Source organism: Acomys russatus, chromosome 2 (assembly GCF_903995435.1).
Source record: "Acomys russatus chromosome 2, mAcoRus1.1, whole genome shotgun sequence".
In the NCBI taxonomy this organism is placed as follows: Eukaryota; Metazoa; Chordata; class Mammalia; order Rodentia; family Muridae; genus Acomys; species Acomys russatus.
Window position 1 is genome coordinate 54131408 of NC_067138.1, and position 16133 is coordinate 54147540.

The 16133-nt window shown below is 44.6% G+C and overlaps 1 protein-coding gene across 3 annotated transcripts in view; it reads left to right on the plus strand.

Moving 5' to 3' along the window:
- The window catches only part of Bach2 (BTB domain and CNC homolog 2), a 340628-nt gene that overhangs the window by 63878 nt on the left and 260617 nt on the right, over positions 1-16133 (plus strand). For 2 of the 3 annotated variants that reach the window (XM_051161111.1, XM_051161126.1), the window contains exon 2: positions 14772-14881. The gene's annotated coding sequence lies outside the window, so the exon portion shown is untranslated. Of the gene's footprint in view, positions 1-6355; positions 6507-14771; positions 14882-16133 lie in introns of those variants that run through there. The other variant, XM_051161118.1, reaches the window with a different exon arrangement.

Consider the following 16133-nt stretch of genomic DNA (forward strand, 5'->3'; position numbering starts at 1 on the left):
CGTGCGCCCTCTCCTTCACCTGGCTCTTGTGCTGTCAGTTTATGAGAAAGCATGTGTATCCTTTCACCTGTACTCTCTACAAGAGCTGTGTCTGTGCTGCCCAGTACAGTCACCACTGTACTGTCTAGGTGGCTCTAAAGCCTTTGAATTATGACTAGTTCACACCGGAAGATGCTATATGTGAACAGTCTACACTGTTTCAAGTGCCGGTGTAAAATGTAAAATATCTCACTAGTAATTTGAATGTGAAGAACATGTTAAAATAACATTTTATATGTGTTGGGCTCATCTTCTGGATAATTCCCTAAAGCTTTCTGAATTAAAAGATTTTTTTTTCTGCCATTCTCTAAAAACTGTTTGAAACAGAATTTTAATGTTTATTAGCTACTGCAACATATATTTAAGATCATGAAAGTGGGGATCAGCAAGGGAGTGGGTTCAAGAAGTTTGCACAGGTAGTGGCCTTGCTGACACCCTTGTTAGACTGAATTCAGAACTCCCCTGGAGGATCCTCTCTAGCCCACTATGTGATAAAAATCTGACATTCTGGTTAGTCACCCTTTAATGACAGCCTTCCCTTTGTTCTTGGTATGTAAAAACCAGCTTTTTAAATAAGATGTGACAAGTAATAATCCCTAGCTAATGATCTTTGAATGCAGCAAAATGGGCTGCAATTCTTAGAGAAATAGGTAGTTTTTCTGTGTATCAGATATCCCAGTATACAGCTCAAAGATTATAGAGTACTTCAAGCCCTATAAAGGAGAAAGTCTAGGAAAATCCTGTAAATTCCAACAGCATGTGCCATTTTCTCATGCTGTTGAAGCACAGGGCTGGGGAGTAGCCATGTTGGCAGAGTACTGTCTAGCACAAACAAAGCTCTAGCCTTGATCTGCAGCACCACATAAGCTGGGTATAGTAGCACATTCTTGTATCGGCTGCCTCAGTGGTGCACGCGAGAGGAGAAGACTGTCCTTCCTGTATAGTGAGTTGGAGGCCAGCCTGAGAGCTGTCTCCACTCACCCTGAAAAAAATTGCCGAAGGAAGAAAGCATCATTCTGTCAATTCTCAGTTGCCCAAAAATGGCTGCATGTTCTTATTCTAAAGTGCCATCTCTGTCTCCCTGTTTCGTCTCTATAGGGAGCAAGAGCCACCAGGAAACTAAACAATAGATGTTGACTGCCTAAGAGCAGGAGAGATTGCATCCTGCAGTGAGTCAGGGGTATGTCATCCTGTGTGAGACTGACGTCGAGCAGATTGAATGCTGAGACAAGCACACGTTCGCTTGTGCATGTGTGTGTGTGTGTATGTGCGTGTGCACACATGTGCGATTTAAAGCCTTGCAGTTAGTATGTGAAGTGACTATGAAGGGCAGCACAGCAAACCCTGGATCTGTCAAGAATGTACCTATTTTTAACATGCTGGATCAAATGTCAGCACTCAGAGGAGATGGGGAAGGGGGTAGAGGATGTGGGGGGTAAGACTGACTTGTAGAGATTCTGACGATGTAAAGGAGCCTCTGGCGTGTTTACAGTTCAGCTGTGCATTCTTAATGGCTCCACCGCTGCCAGGCCAGGTAACATTTTCTTTGCATGTGATGAATGACAGAGAATTCTTTTTGCAAGGGAACTAAACGAGCTGGGGGGGGAGGGGGGAGGAAGAGAAGACGACTGGGAAAGAGAGGAAAAGAAACACACAGCTCCGGAGGGATACAGCCCTTGCTTTGCAGTTGCCTATGTGGATAGAAACCAGATGGCATGCTGGAACACCCGCTTGGCTATCTGAGGAGCCAAACATATGGCTAATGGTGGGGAGAGAGCGCCTCAGCGCCAGAGCTTTGCTGATGTTTCATATTACAGATTGTAACAGTGTGTCATTACATTGCAAACCTAAGTGCTTAATACCCACTGCAGGCGCTGGCCATACACTTACAAGAAGGACTTTTAACTCTTTGCTGGCTCTGAGTGGAGAAGTGACATCATAGATAAGGCTGAAAATGTCTGGTGTGGAGAATTATGCAGTGGAAACAACATTGTTACAAAAAGTGGGGAGCCTTTGCTCCACTGAATTCAGCTATTTTGTACAAGTCTCTATAACCCTCTCTCCCTGTTTGTGATACACACACACACACACACACACACACACACACACACTCATACACACGAGAGAGAGAGAGAGAGAGAGAGAGAGAGAGAGAGAGAGAGAGAGAGAGAGAGAGAGAGAGAAACTAGAGTTGAAATCCAGGCTGTGTCACCCACTCTGGTAGGTTAAACAGCTCCTTCACCTGGAAGCCACACCACTGCACTTAGAGGTGGCACATTTCAAGTTTCTGTTTGGGAAGCTTTGGGCAACAGCAGGTCTGTGTTATCTGAGGAGCTGCTGAGCCCATTCATCTGCTTTTCACAGCCCGCTTCCTTTTATTTTTAGCCAGATCCGTCAGGCCTGACAGGCGGGTAATTCGAGCCAGAGGAAGGGCAGCGCTCCAGGTCCTTTCCACAAAGCAATTCTTCTCCTCCCTCCTGGGAGGGCTCCAGACTTGGCCTGCTCCAGGCAGATGGATTTGTTGAGTCATGTGAGATCATTTACACAAAAACACAGTGAGTGGGGCAGTGGAAATAGGGAGAAAGAAAGAAAGAAAGGGGGGAAGGAAGAAAGAAAGAAAGAGAGAGAGAGAAAGAAAGAAAGAAAGAAAGAAAGAAAGAAAGAAAGAAAGAAAGAAAGCCAGGCAAGCCAAAGTAGAAAGGAGGGAGAGCCCGGGGACGCTCTGGGCCTGCAGTATGCTGCCCAGTGCAGGAATTCTGCAGCAGGCAGCTGGACTGAGGAATGCCTTAGAGTCACTTGTATATAAGGTAATGTCTAGTTTACAGCTTGGGCGGAGCCAGACTAGACACTCTCCTCTTTTCAGCAGAGGAAAGGAGTCCGGGAAACTTACTGTTTTTAAAAGCAGCACTCAGTAACAAAGACCACACTGTGGCTGCGCTGGTTCCAGTAGCGGTAACTGGCCATTGGGCTGGTTTAGAGAAAATGAGTTTGCTCTGTGATGTAATACAAGTTTGCTTTGTCCTGACGCCAGCATGACTGAGGAAGCAGAGGAGGGAGAAGAGGAAAATTGGAACAGGACTTTTGGTTAATGGTTTCCAGAGATCATTGAGAGCACTTGAGTGGTGGGAGGAAAGTGGATATTGTGGAGAATTGCTGCGAGGTATACCATAATTACGGTAGGTGAAACCGAGTCATTACTATGGTTTCCATGCTCACGCTGACTTGAACAACACATCTGAAATGCCGAGGAAGGCATCATTTTCACTGCCGTGGCATTTGCTTTCCTTTAGCATTTGGACAGTAAGAAAAGCCGGATTCTTGATTGTGGGAAACAGTTAGCGTCACGAATCAGTTTTGCTTACTATTTGTACCACAAGCCTTTAAAACTGTCCATTTAAACTGTCCCTGTTCGTTCATAAAGTCTGAGCTCCCTTATATACAATAGTGCAGGAATTTTCCTTGTTCTGCAGAGTTGGCTTCATAAGAGGAATATGTACATCCTGTAAAAAAAGCTCTCTTTGAGGAGAATAGGAAACACACAGAAGCCTGAAAAGGAAAATTAGAAATGAGGGGCATTTCATAGAAAGTATCCCTAGCCCTGCAGTGTTGACTCCACTGTGTAGCTACCCCTTCTTTTTAGCCACCCTAGAATTATAGGTCAACTTCACCGTGGTTGCTCATATTTTGTTCACATTTTAAAAGTTGGAACATTTTGCCAGTGTTTTGAGATGGAAATACATTTAAGTTGCCTGTGTGGCTTTAGTAATTCTGGGAACGGCGCTCATGCGTTCCTGCTGCTACCCATCACCAGTGAGCTGGAGTAGTCAGCGTTCAGATACAACCTCACCTTGAATAAACACAGCACTCAGAATGTTGCTGATCAAACGCTCTGTGGTTCACACCCCCTCCCCCTGCCTTCAAGCTGCTTCAGGGATCTCACTGTGATGAGTTACAGGCCAACTTTGGATATTTTGCTTAAAAAAAAAAAAAAAGCTAGTACATTTTTTTTTTGTGGTTAAAATGCATTTTGGGAAATTGAGATGTAATATGAATAAATTAATAAAATATAAAAAAATCAAAAATCAAAACAAACAAACAAAAATATGCATTTTGGGAATCCCAAACTACATACAGAAACATTATCATTATCATTATTTTGAAGTGGCTTTGTTTTGACCCTACTTTTTAATCTCTGAGTCTTCCCTCTATATGATAGCACCTGTTTCAGCGTCACTGTTCGTTTGGACGAGGTATGTTATGGAGTCTGTTCTATAGGTGGGAGAGTAGGGATCTGAGCAGCATATCAGTCTTCCACACATTCATAAATATCCCCAATGGGGCCAAGTCAACCCTGTCACCCTGGCAGAGAAATACTGTTGTGTGCCCCCACCACCATGTGTGTGTAAGTATGTGTGTGTGTGTGTGTGTATATGTATGTATAGGTGTTTGTGTGTGTATAGGTGTGTGTGTGTATGTGTGTGTATGTGTGTGTATGTGTGTGTGTGCAGGTGTGTGTAGGTGTGTGTGTAGGTGTGTATGTGTATGTAGGCGTGTGCTCTGCTGAAGGCCAACCCCAGATCCTCATACATACTATATCAGTAACTTTTCTTTGGCTGTGATTAAATACCATGACCAAGGCAACTTATACTAGAGTTTATTTTGGCTCATGTTTCCAAGGTGTTAGAGTCTGTAATGACAAGGATGGCATGGCAGCAGGAGCAGGAAACTGAGACCTTATACCTTGAACCCCAAGCATGAAGCAGTGAGATCTAACCGGAAGTGATGGAGGCTTTTTAATTTCAAAGCCTGCCCCAGTGATGTACTTCCTCCAGCAAGGCTGCACTGCCTAAATGTCTCTAAAACAGTGCAACAGACTGGGGACCAAGTGTCCAAATGCTTAAGACCGTGGGAGCCATTTCTTGTTCATACCACAGTACATGTCTGATGTATGCTTCACCACTGAGCTTGCAAGGCAAGGCAAAGGGGCAAGAAACAGAGCCAAGGCATAGTCACACCACTGTGTCACCAGTCCCACTGCGGGGCTGACTGCATCCTCCAACAACTGCTCAAGGGACTGGCGGGTGCCTGCTTCTCCTGTGGGAAGCTACACATTCCTTCCTAAGGGAACCTTTGCCTCTTATCCCAGCAGCATTAGCCTTCTATCATCCAGTTGTAAATCATAGCAAAGTAAATATAAGACTGTTTCCTTTCCACAGAACAGAGAGTGGGCACAGAGATGACTTGCTTCATTGGAATAGTCGCCTGGAAGGCTGGTGCGAAGAGTGGGTTGACAGCCAGCCCCTAGCTATCTGTCAGCTCTTCTTCACCTGACATTGTCATTAGGAGGAAGAGTTAAAGAGGAATATAGCTGATACGACAAAGAGTATATTTCTGGGTCTGTCCTGAACAGCAGCCAAGTAGGCACATGTGGGACATAAAGTATGGCAGAATTGAGTTTTAGGAAACCCTCGAACTGGACATTTCCAGCAGATGAGTATATACTCAGTAGACACGAGCTGACCCAGTGTTTGATGACCTTTCTCATCACATGCACATAAATCTTAGGTATGTTCAATAAAGTAAAAAAAAAATTGAGTATATGAGCTCTCGAGGTGCTGAAAGACCCTGATGCCACTGGCTGTCGTGTATAGGGACTGCTGTCAGTGCTCGATTCTGGTGCTCAGCAGTGGAGTCGTGTGCTAAGGGCAAGAATTTCCTCTAAAGAAGCATGTCTGGATAAATCTGTGATTCCATTGCCAGCATGGTTGGTGACAAACTATTTTGATTTTGAAAGTGGTTCAGACCCTGAAAGCACTTGGGCTGTGGTCAAACCAAACCTTATCTTTGTGGAATAGTTTAACAAGCCAGCATGAGGTGTTGACTCAGAGAGGACAGGCCATGCTAAGATGGAACAGGTAATGAAAAAGCATAGAACCTGCGCCCCAGGAAAACTGAGCTGAGCTAACAACAGATCATCTCTGAGGTTGCCTTGCACCCAAGCCCATCATGCTGGGTAGAGGAGCCTTTTCTGGGAATCCCAGAGGCACAAGACAGTAGAACCATTCTAGGCTTCCAAGGCGGGCAGATTTAAGCTGTACATACCACCTCCTGTTAAGGCGACTGCCTCTCTGTACAACTTGTTTTCCAGGTCTGCTTGAGAGGAAAATGGGTCCTGTACTTGTGACCTTTGATGGAAGAGTGAGCTGGCTTCTCTGAAGAGGTGCTTCCTAATAATTTTTCTTGACAGCACTCCCTCTTTAGTGGGGCCTTTGGAAGTAACCCACTAGGCTGCTACTCCAGATGCCCACCAAGGCGCAGATAATGGACTTGCCGGAAATAGTCAATCCCCCGAGAGAGAAGGAAGCACTAGCATTCTACCATCACACGTTGGTTGACGTTTCCTGGGGAGACACGAACACGAGTCACTGACAGTAGACTAGAGGATGACTCCACCCACGTCTAGCTTTGTGAGTAGTGAGCTGATTGAGGTCACTCACATGAGTGTAGGTGAAGGGTTGTGTGGTGGTTTGAATGAGAATGGCCCCCATAGGCTTGTACATGTGAGTGCTTGTTGGTTGAACTGCTTGGGAAGGATTAGGAAATGTGGCCTGTTCTGTTTTCATTTCTCTGTCTCTGTCTGTCTCTCTGTCTCTGTCTCTGTGTCCTTGTCTATCTGTCTTTCTGTCTGTTTCTCTCTCTCTCTCTCTCTCTCTCTCTCTCTCTCTCTCTCTCTCTCTCTCTCTCTCTCTCTCTCTCTCCCTCCTCCTCCTCTCTCCGCTCTCTCTCTCTCTCTCTCTCGCGCTCTCTCCTCCTCTCCCTCTCTCCTCCGCTCGCTCCTCTCTCCTCCTCTCTCTCTCTCCTCTCTCTCTCTCTCTCTCTCCCCCTGGTGCCTGGGATCACGATGTGAGGTCCCAGCTACCATTCCAGTGCTGTCCTTACCTGCCAACTACCATGCACCCACCTCGATGGCCATGGGCTCTAACCCTCTGAAATCATAAGCCCCAAGTAAACTTTCTTCTATCCATTGCCTTAGTCATGATGTCTCTTCACAGCAACAGAAAAGTAACTAAGACAGGTTAATTACAGAAGCATGGATGTCTCAAACATACCTGCATCACCAGAAAGCCCACCCAGCTTGAGCGCTGACTAACGGAAGCTTCATCCTGGAGCTCCCTGCATGACTTAACTGTTGCTCAGCCTGCCCGAAAGTCTCCTCTCCCAGAAGTTGTTACTGCTTATGTAGCCTCTGAGAAGACCCTTGTGACTCTTGTGAGTTTTAGGAACTTCCTAAGACCTAGGAGTTTTGTTTCTTCTTGAGTCTTGTAAGTGTCATTTACCTACTGAGTCCGTAAGGAGCCTCCTCTCAGATAGCAGTAATGCAATCTGAAGGAAATTGCTAGATAACACACCTGGTAATCTGGGTGTGGTTGGTAAACCTTCATCTTAGATGAGTGAAATTCAGATTTCCCATCCAAAATAGTCACATGGAGAGTTTCTTAGTATGTCTGACAGCCACCAGTGACACACTTTTCAGTGGCATGTGCCATTGACAAACAAATAATTAAATCCCAACTCCCGTGTATCAATAGGGTGATGGGATCTCTTTCATTCATAAAAAGCACTATGTTCCAAGTAGTATGAGAACAGTGCTCTACTGGCTGACATGGCACCATTCTTCTTAGGCGGAGACGCTTTGGTAGTTTATTCTTATTTTTCATGTAGTCTCAAAATATATTCTGGCCAAATGAGAAATAAATATAGATGTTAACATTATAACATTAGAAGATGACAGAATGAAGGAAAATGAGCTCAGCTGATGCCAGATAAGAGAAAAACTGGCTTAAGCATTGTGATTAAATTTAACTCAACTATTTAGTGTCTATTGTACGAGGTAGTGTCAGCAAGTGCTGGGGGTTTGACAGCTACACAGACCAGACAAGTTATTTTCTCTTGAAATGCTTATAATCCAATAGGATGATTGAAAGTGATTGCCTATTTGCAATTTTATGCGGAATACAGTTGTGCCAAGCAGGGGATGGGGGACAGAAGAGAGAAGAGCTACCTTAACGCCAGTGCTGTTTATCAGGCACTTTTCCCTCATGTTATGGCATTTGGTTCTTAGGACAGTCGTGAGCAGTATGAGAACTTACCCCATTTTTGAGGAAGATGGAACTAAGATTTAATCTCATATTCCACTCACATTTCAAAAGATAGCTGAAGGTCAGATCAACTGTATTGTCCACAGCTCTAATTTTCTTTGTTGCTGTGAGGAAATACTGTAGCCAAACACAGCGTGAGGGAGAAAAAGGGTTGTTCACCTTACAGTTCTGTGTCCCAGTTCATCATGGAGGGAAGTTTGCTATTCCACATAATATTACTTCCAACCAAAGAACTCACCTTACCGCCAAGGAAATACAGCAGAACCATGAAGGAAGTTGCTCGCTCGCTGGCTCACAGGCTAGCTGATACACAGATAGATTTCTTACACAGTCTGACATCAATTAACAATAGAAACAGTCCCCCAACAAACGCCCTCAGTCTTAGCTAGGCAATCCCTCAATCAAGCGCTCTTTTCAGGTGACCCTAACCTATGCCACGTTGATTGTTAAAGCTCACCGGGACACCACCAAGCCCTACTTCCGTTGCTCCCCTCAGAGACTTCTACACCCCACAAAGCCACAGCAGCACAGCCCTGGAAAAGCAAGCAGGCAGGCTAAGCATGTCCACCCCGGAAATGTAAAGGGATGGAGTAGCCTCCAGCTGACCTCAAAGGTGGTGGGTGGGAGATGATGTACGCTAGCCCTCTGTATCCCACTCCTAAATCTCAAAGTGTAGCACACGTCTCTAACATTGAGTGGGGAAGATGTGTTATACGAGCCATTTCCTGACTTTCTTGAAGCTTATGAGCTTTGGGCACATGTGCCATGCTCCTTCTTGGCTGGGATGAGCACCAAGTGGCAGACTCGGTAGATCATCACTGTCTTCATGGCCTGGCCATTCGTTCATATCATTCCTTCTATATTCTCATTTTAGCAGTCACTAAATCATGAGAAGCAGTTGGGACAGGCAACCTCTTTAGAGGCAGATCGGCTTTTGGTAGTGGAAATGTTGAGTCTAAACATTGGTTATCTGGCAGTTTTACCTTCCAGTTACCTGGATGTCTCCAGCATATGTACCAGGAAAGATTATGTGAAAGTACTGTTCCTCTCTCTGCCCAGTGGCATCCAGACCAGATCCTTCGTTACTCTCAGGCATCCCTTCATTGTAACTATTGTTTCCTTGTCTATGTGACAGCTTTCTAGTTAAAACCCAGAATATTAATTTCTAATCACATCCCTTACCCCTGGGGGGAAAAGGCCATGGTAACAGTTGTGGGGAGGTGCTCCTGTCTTTGTGGCTTTGCATGAGTGCAGGGATGGACACTGTTCAGCCAGAGCTGTGGTACTGTGTGCTTGCTGCCTCAGTATGAGCTCAGTGAGGACACTGCCACTCCAAAGAACCAGAGCTTCACACCCAGAAGCACCTGCAGAGTCCTCAGGCAGCCCAGCCTTGCCTCTCTGCCTCTTCAGGAACATTGTAATAAGCATCCTCAGAAGAAGAGTGGTGGGGAAGGGTCTTTGTTTTATCCTCTGGGTACTTAGTCCCAGCACCATGTTCCTTAGAGTGGAAGGGAAATTGGAGAATTTATGAAATGCATTGGCTTCACGTTCATTTAGTCTTGGGCAATGGTTCCAGATGAAGGCTGTCAGGATTTGACTGAAGAAACATTTGAATTACTCTGATGCTAAAAACAGAACTCAGGAAACTAGGGTTTTTACTCATCTGTTCTTCTGATTGTCCAAGCTCCTAAGTCTGGTTTTTGTTATGTTTTGTTGTTGTTGTTGTTGGTGGTGGTGGTGTTGGTGGTGGTGGTGGTGGTTTTGTTTTGGTTTGTTTTAGCATTTCTCCCAGACTCCGCTCTGTCTTTTCTCTCTGAAGTCTGTTCATCTTTTTACTTCTTCAGCTACTCTTACCTAAAAGTCCTTGGTCTGTCTTACGCCTAGTCCATTGTTTGCACGCAGCTGACCATAGTGTAAGGAATAGCATGGCCAGAGTGTAGTGTAGGGATAAGGATGGGCAAGAGAACCCATGCTGGTGTCAGAGCACATGCCTTTGAAAGCCAGTGAGTGACGACAGCCTTAGCATCGTGAAGAGTGGAATGCTTGCTTGTTTTAGCCTATATCCCTTTGGAGTTCCTCAGCTACCCAGCCTTGAGATAAGGCTTCTAGAATAAACAAATGGGGAGGGAGAGAAGCACTGGAGAGGGGAGAAAAGCCCAAGTCAGCATATTCCATTCAGGGCTGTATCAGCAGCATTTTCAAGGGCCAAGACATGGCACACAAAAACACAGCCCTTGACACCCTTAAACTCCCCTTAGAGTTAGGAGAGTGGAATCAAGCTGGCTTATTCTGTTCTTGTCATACCTCAAAGAACCTTAGCAGTGATCCAGGGAAAACAGATGTCTCACTGTAGGTGGAGGTTGTTGGTCAATAGTGGTGAAACAGGTAGACCCAGTCTTCACCTTTCTCCAACTCCCACTTGCTGATGCTCAAGACGCCCAAACCATGAGAATACATAACCCTAGAAATGCCATGGGATGTGGGATTCTCATCAGGAACCCAAGTCTCCTAGTCTCCAACTTGGCTGGTGGGGGGCAATTTGGCCATATCGCCAGTGCTATGTTATTTGCTTACCTGATCCTTAGTTTTCACTTAATTTGGATCTTTCAACCCTACCTCTACCTGTATACCTCCTTCATTCCTACCCTCACCCATTCCCTCCTTCCTTTTCTCTCTCCCTCCCTGAAACTGGGGCTTAAACATAGTGCTTTTAGCATCCTGAGCAGGCTCTCTACTCCTCCCTCGACCCCCGAGCTACAGCCCTGTCCCCTGCTTTCTTCTTTTATTTTCCATGTCCCCAGTCCTGCATGCTTATCATACCTCCTTCTACTCACCTTGAGTGATTACACTTCATTAGCCTTTTAGCTGTGTAAGGTTGAACACAGACTTTATTACCCACAGGATCAATTCTGTTAGATCAGCTGAATAGTTAAACACATGACATAGGGGATTGGTTTGCTCAAAGCACCCTTTAAAACTATACTTAGTTTTGTTCAATACTAGAGGATTTCAACTTCTTAAAAGATAAAAAGAAAATATTTAGAACTTGAGAGACGACACCCTTGAATCTGCTGTGATAATCTGTGGCAGCTTCTGTCTTAATGCTTTGTACTTAAGAAGGGCAGGTTGTGTTTTCACGCTGTAGGTTTTTCTGTGCTGCTTCCTAGCCATGTTGGTTGCAGGACAGCCGGATTTTTCCATGTTTCAAAGGAGGTGGGAAATATTTGATAGAACAAGGCGGTGTTTCTGCTTGCTGCCCACAAGTGAACTGACCCAGTTTCTAAAAGTGTCGTCTATTCTCCAAGGTATTTTTTGGTTAAGAGTGGTCATTGACCAGTGTACACCTGTGCATGTATTTTATTGACAGACGTTGGTTTTGTTTTTTAATCTATGATTTTTGTGCAGGCTTTAATTCCGTAGTATCTCAAAATGAAGTCACTTATAGCCTAGAATCTACTGCTTATTATAACATGACCAAAAAGAGTTTTTACAGCCTTATATCTAGGTAGGTACACTATCTCTTAGATTAAATATCAAAAAGCTCAGTGTACCCTGTAGCGACTAAAAAGCTTTGTGGCATTCCCAATAACAGCTTAAACAAATCTGTAGCCCTGGGGCTGCAGGGACATCTCAGTGCTTACAGCGCTTGTTGTACAAGCATGAAAATCTCAGTTCGAACCCCATAACTCATGTTAAGAGCTAGGCATGGCAGCGCTTGACAGTGCACACCTTGAACCTCAGCTGTGGACAGCAGAAATAGGAGGACCCAGGGGACGGGGAGCTGGCCAGCCAGTCTAGCCCATAGGTGAGCTACAGGTTCAGTTACAAAGAACAAAAACAAAAACAAAAACAAAAAACCTGTCTCAATAATAAGGTGGAGAATACTTTAAGACGCCAAATCCACATGTACATGCATGGGCAGGAGCACCTATGTGTACACACATGTCCTCAATTCTTCCCACCCAACACACACACACAAACTAAAAAAAATTTAAACCCTGCTATTACAATATTTCTTTTTTTTTTTTTTAATTAAAACCATCAAAGACATTGTGTAACAATTACCCAAGTTGTTTTTCAGATGGCGTGTACCATCCTTGACTCCCTGAGTGAGAGTAAAGACCTCTCTGTCATTAGTATTTCCCTCAAAGAAGTGTTAGCCTGGCTCGGCTGGGAATGGTGTGCATGTGAAGGACATAAGAACCCTGGGGTAGGGACAAGGAGGGACAGGACAGTTAGCTTACTGAGAATTGTGTGTTCAGGTTCTAGGGGATCAGGGGCCATAAAAGCTGGGTTAGTTAGGTAGCTGGCCAAACATCTTTGTCTTCCGGTTAGGACCTTGTGCTTATTTCCTGTGTACCAGTGTGAATAATAAAGTGGCATCTCTGCAAGGCACAGGGACAAGCTTTCCAGGTATGTGATAAGCTGGTGTATTATGTACATGTATTAAGTAAGAAACGACATATATAGAATTTCTACTGTAAAGCTCAGAAATCCATGAACCACTGCTTCTGGTAATTCAATTATTTCTCACAACTTTCATTCACTTTTTACTCAATTAGATACTGAAATTCTATGCCTTTGAAGCCACTGTTTTCCAGACGTTGTAACATTGTATACCTGTGAGATGTCTGTGTAGACACACCCCGCAGAGCTGGGATGCTGGGATCCATCCTGCACTATTGCTAAGGTGTTTTACTACTGAGGCTGATGTGACACTTCCTTTGGCATCTCTGTGATGGCAGTCGCATCACCTTCTTTCCTGATTTATAAAACAAACAAAAAAACAAAACAAAAGTAACATGATGTTCACTGAATAGTAATGTGTGTGGATTAAGAATTTATCCTTTGAAAACAGGTCATTTTTATAGCAATAGATAGTGTCAGTATGGGGACTGCAGCATTGCACTTCGAATCTGGCCTCAGCAAATGTGATGTTCTCCAGGAGACTAAGACTGAGGACTAAGAGCAGAAGGTGGCTCTGGCAGGCCATTGAAATATGAGGACTTCTTGCTTTCCATGTACGTTGTTCTAGTTTTAAATATTGTGATGTTCATTGTGGAATCACTGTGGCTCTAGTGAAGTCTCTAATTCCATTTTTCATAGAAAGATTCAAACATAGGCTGGGAAAAATGATGCACTGTAGATGAGTGTAAGGAACCTTACAGTGTGCTTCTGTCCTCTCCTAGCTCCGAATGAGACTCTTTTTTAAAATATATTTTATTAATTTATTCATATTACATCTCAATTGTTCTCCCATCCCTTGTAACCTCCCATTCCTCCCTCCCTCCCATTTCCCCCTTACTCCCCTCCCCTATGACTGTGACTGAGGGGAACCTCCTCCCCCTGTATATGCTCATAGGGTATCAAGTCTCTTCTTGGTAGCCTGCTATCCTTCCTCTGAGTGCTGCCAGGTCTCTCCATCCAGAGGATATGGTCAAATATGGGGCACCAGAGTTCGTGTGAAAGTCAGTCCCTACTCTCCACTCAACTGTGGAGAATGTCCTGTTCATTGGCTAGATCTGGGTTTGAAGTTTATTGCACATATTGTCCTTGGCTAGTGCCATAGTTTGAGCAGAACCCCTGGGCCCAGATCCGCCCATCATAATGTTCTTCTTGTAGGTTTCTAGGACCCTCTGGTTCCTTCTATTTCCCCATTCTCCCTTGCTTCTCTCACCTAGAGTCCCAATAGGAAGGGAAAAGCCACATATCTACAAGGGCAGAAGCATTTTACTCTTGTTTTTATTAAACATTTGACAAACCAAAAGCCCAGCTGTATTCCAAAATTTAACTAAAGTAATTTAAAAACTCTGTAAAGAACCAATAGTACAATACAAAACACAGATATTTATTCAGTGTTTTGCGATGCTAGGGCCAGAGGTACTGGGTACCTTTATCCATTTGGCTGATGGCAAACTGACTTCTTAAAATCCTCGATGCAGTGTTATCCGCCAAGGAGGTTCTACATTGCAATCCTGGTGATGACGCAGTAGACTCTGACCTCTGCCCACCGGCTCCTCTGTTCCTCAGAGGCGGTGGGGAAAGGCGATAAGGCCTGGTACACAATACTGCTCTCACTCACCAGTTTCTCACCTTCCTTAAAGATATCCAAGTACCAGCTAGAAATTCCTAAGTCAGTGGCTTTGCTCACCAGTGTCTCAGGTCCTATCACTTAGTAAATGTTCATAATTCCGTTATTTCAAAGACTATCCTTGTCCCTATGGCTCTGCACACCCCACGCCTCAAGACAGGATGACCTAGACTTGCATTATTCAATATGGTAGCCGTTAACCATGTTAGCTTCAAAAACAGTCCCCGTTCTCGCTAGTTGTTTCTTGCTTTATGCCTTTACCTCTGTGACAATGCTATGAAGCCAGAATGTAAGCCGCAGCTCTGTGTGCTGCCTTCATTGCTTTCCCTGTTGCCCTGAGCACTGAGTGCGCAGTTGGCACACGTGGCTGCCCTTTGGAGTAGTGTGAGAGACTATAGTTATGACAGAGAGTTCTACTGGATGCAGGGCTTCACTGAGCTTCCCTGGGCCTAATGGGTTTCTTGCTTGTGTTTACAATGCAGCTGTTGTCTGCTTCAGGAAGTGAGGATTCTGGAACAAGAAGGACTTTCAGGAGCTGCTTCACACTGTGACATGTCTGATCCCTTGTGCCTGTCCCTGCAGCATGAACAAGGTAAGGGATACTTTGAATATGCTTTTGAAATTTTCTGTATCATGATTTTCTTGAACATATATGTCGGTTTATGACCTGAGGAGGTTGCTTTTCCTGCCACTAAAGTTTCAGGCGTTGGGTAGTCCTATAATGCCCACAAGCCATCTTTTAGGCAGGGTGCAGGAGCTACTGGCCACTACATGACTTATGGTCCTCTAGAGTATCCCTTGCAGTTCTCAGTGGTATTTGAGAGGAGAAAGATTGACTGTTTGTATGACTATGCTGACATGTATGTTGAAGAATTAGGCTGTGGTGCCAAACTTTCTGAGATGACTGTCAGTTTTGCCAGACCTCAGGCAAATGACCTAACTTCTTGATGCCTCTTTTTCCCATGTGAAAAATGCTAATAATTGTGGATGAAATGTGCTATCTCCTGCCACTTGCCTTGAATAGTGTCTGTCTATATTATAGGCCTCTTAGAAACATTTGCCTTTGTTTTGATGTTGGGATACTGTTAGCCCATAGACATAGCTGCAAGAGAGTCTAGCAAGTATGGACAATATTTCCACTTGTTCTGATTGATTTGCTGAACAATGATTGATTTACTAGATGGACATGTTAGGAATAAGTGATAAGTAAGGTTTGGATTGAGCTTCTAGCAGGTGGCTGACTATTTCAGGTTTGAGCTTTCTAATGAGGTATGTACCAGATGCCCCCAGACGTACAGAAGAAACTTCCAGATCTGTGATTGTCTTAGGTTTCTATTGCCGGGATAAACACTGTGACCAAAAGCAACTCGGGGAAGAGAATGTTTATTTGGCTTATAGGTTATGATCCATCATCAGGGGAAGCCAAGGCAGGAACTGAACCAGAAACCACAGAGGAATGCTGTTTCCTGGCTTGCTTTCATGGCTTGCTCAGCTCGCTTGCTTATACAACCCAGAACCACCTGCTCATGTACTGCCCACAGTGGTCTGGACCCTCCCAAGCCAACCATTGATCAAGAAAGTGCCCTACCGACTAGCATATAGGCAATCTGATCCAGGCAGTTCCTCAACTGAGATTCTTCTTCCCAGATACCTGTAGCTTGTATTCAAGTTAGTTGACAAAACCGAACCAAGCCAAACCAGGATAGGGACCTAGGAAGGACAGTACAGAGGAAGTCAAATTCTGAGATGGAACCAGGATGGTAAATGGCAGTTCCCTGGTTAGATAGTGTAGAACTAGGAACTACAGGTAGAGGGAAAAGCCTGTGCTTGGGCACAAAGGCAAA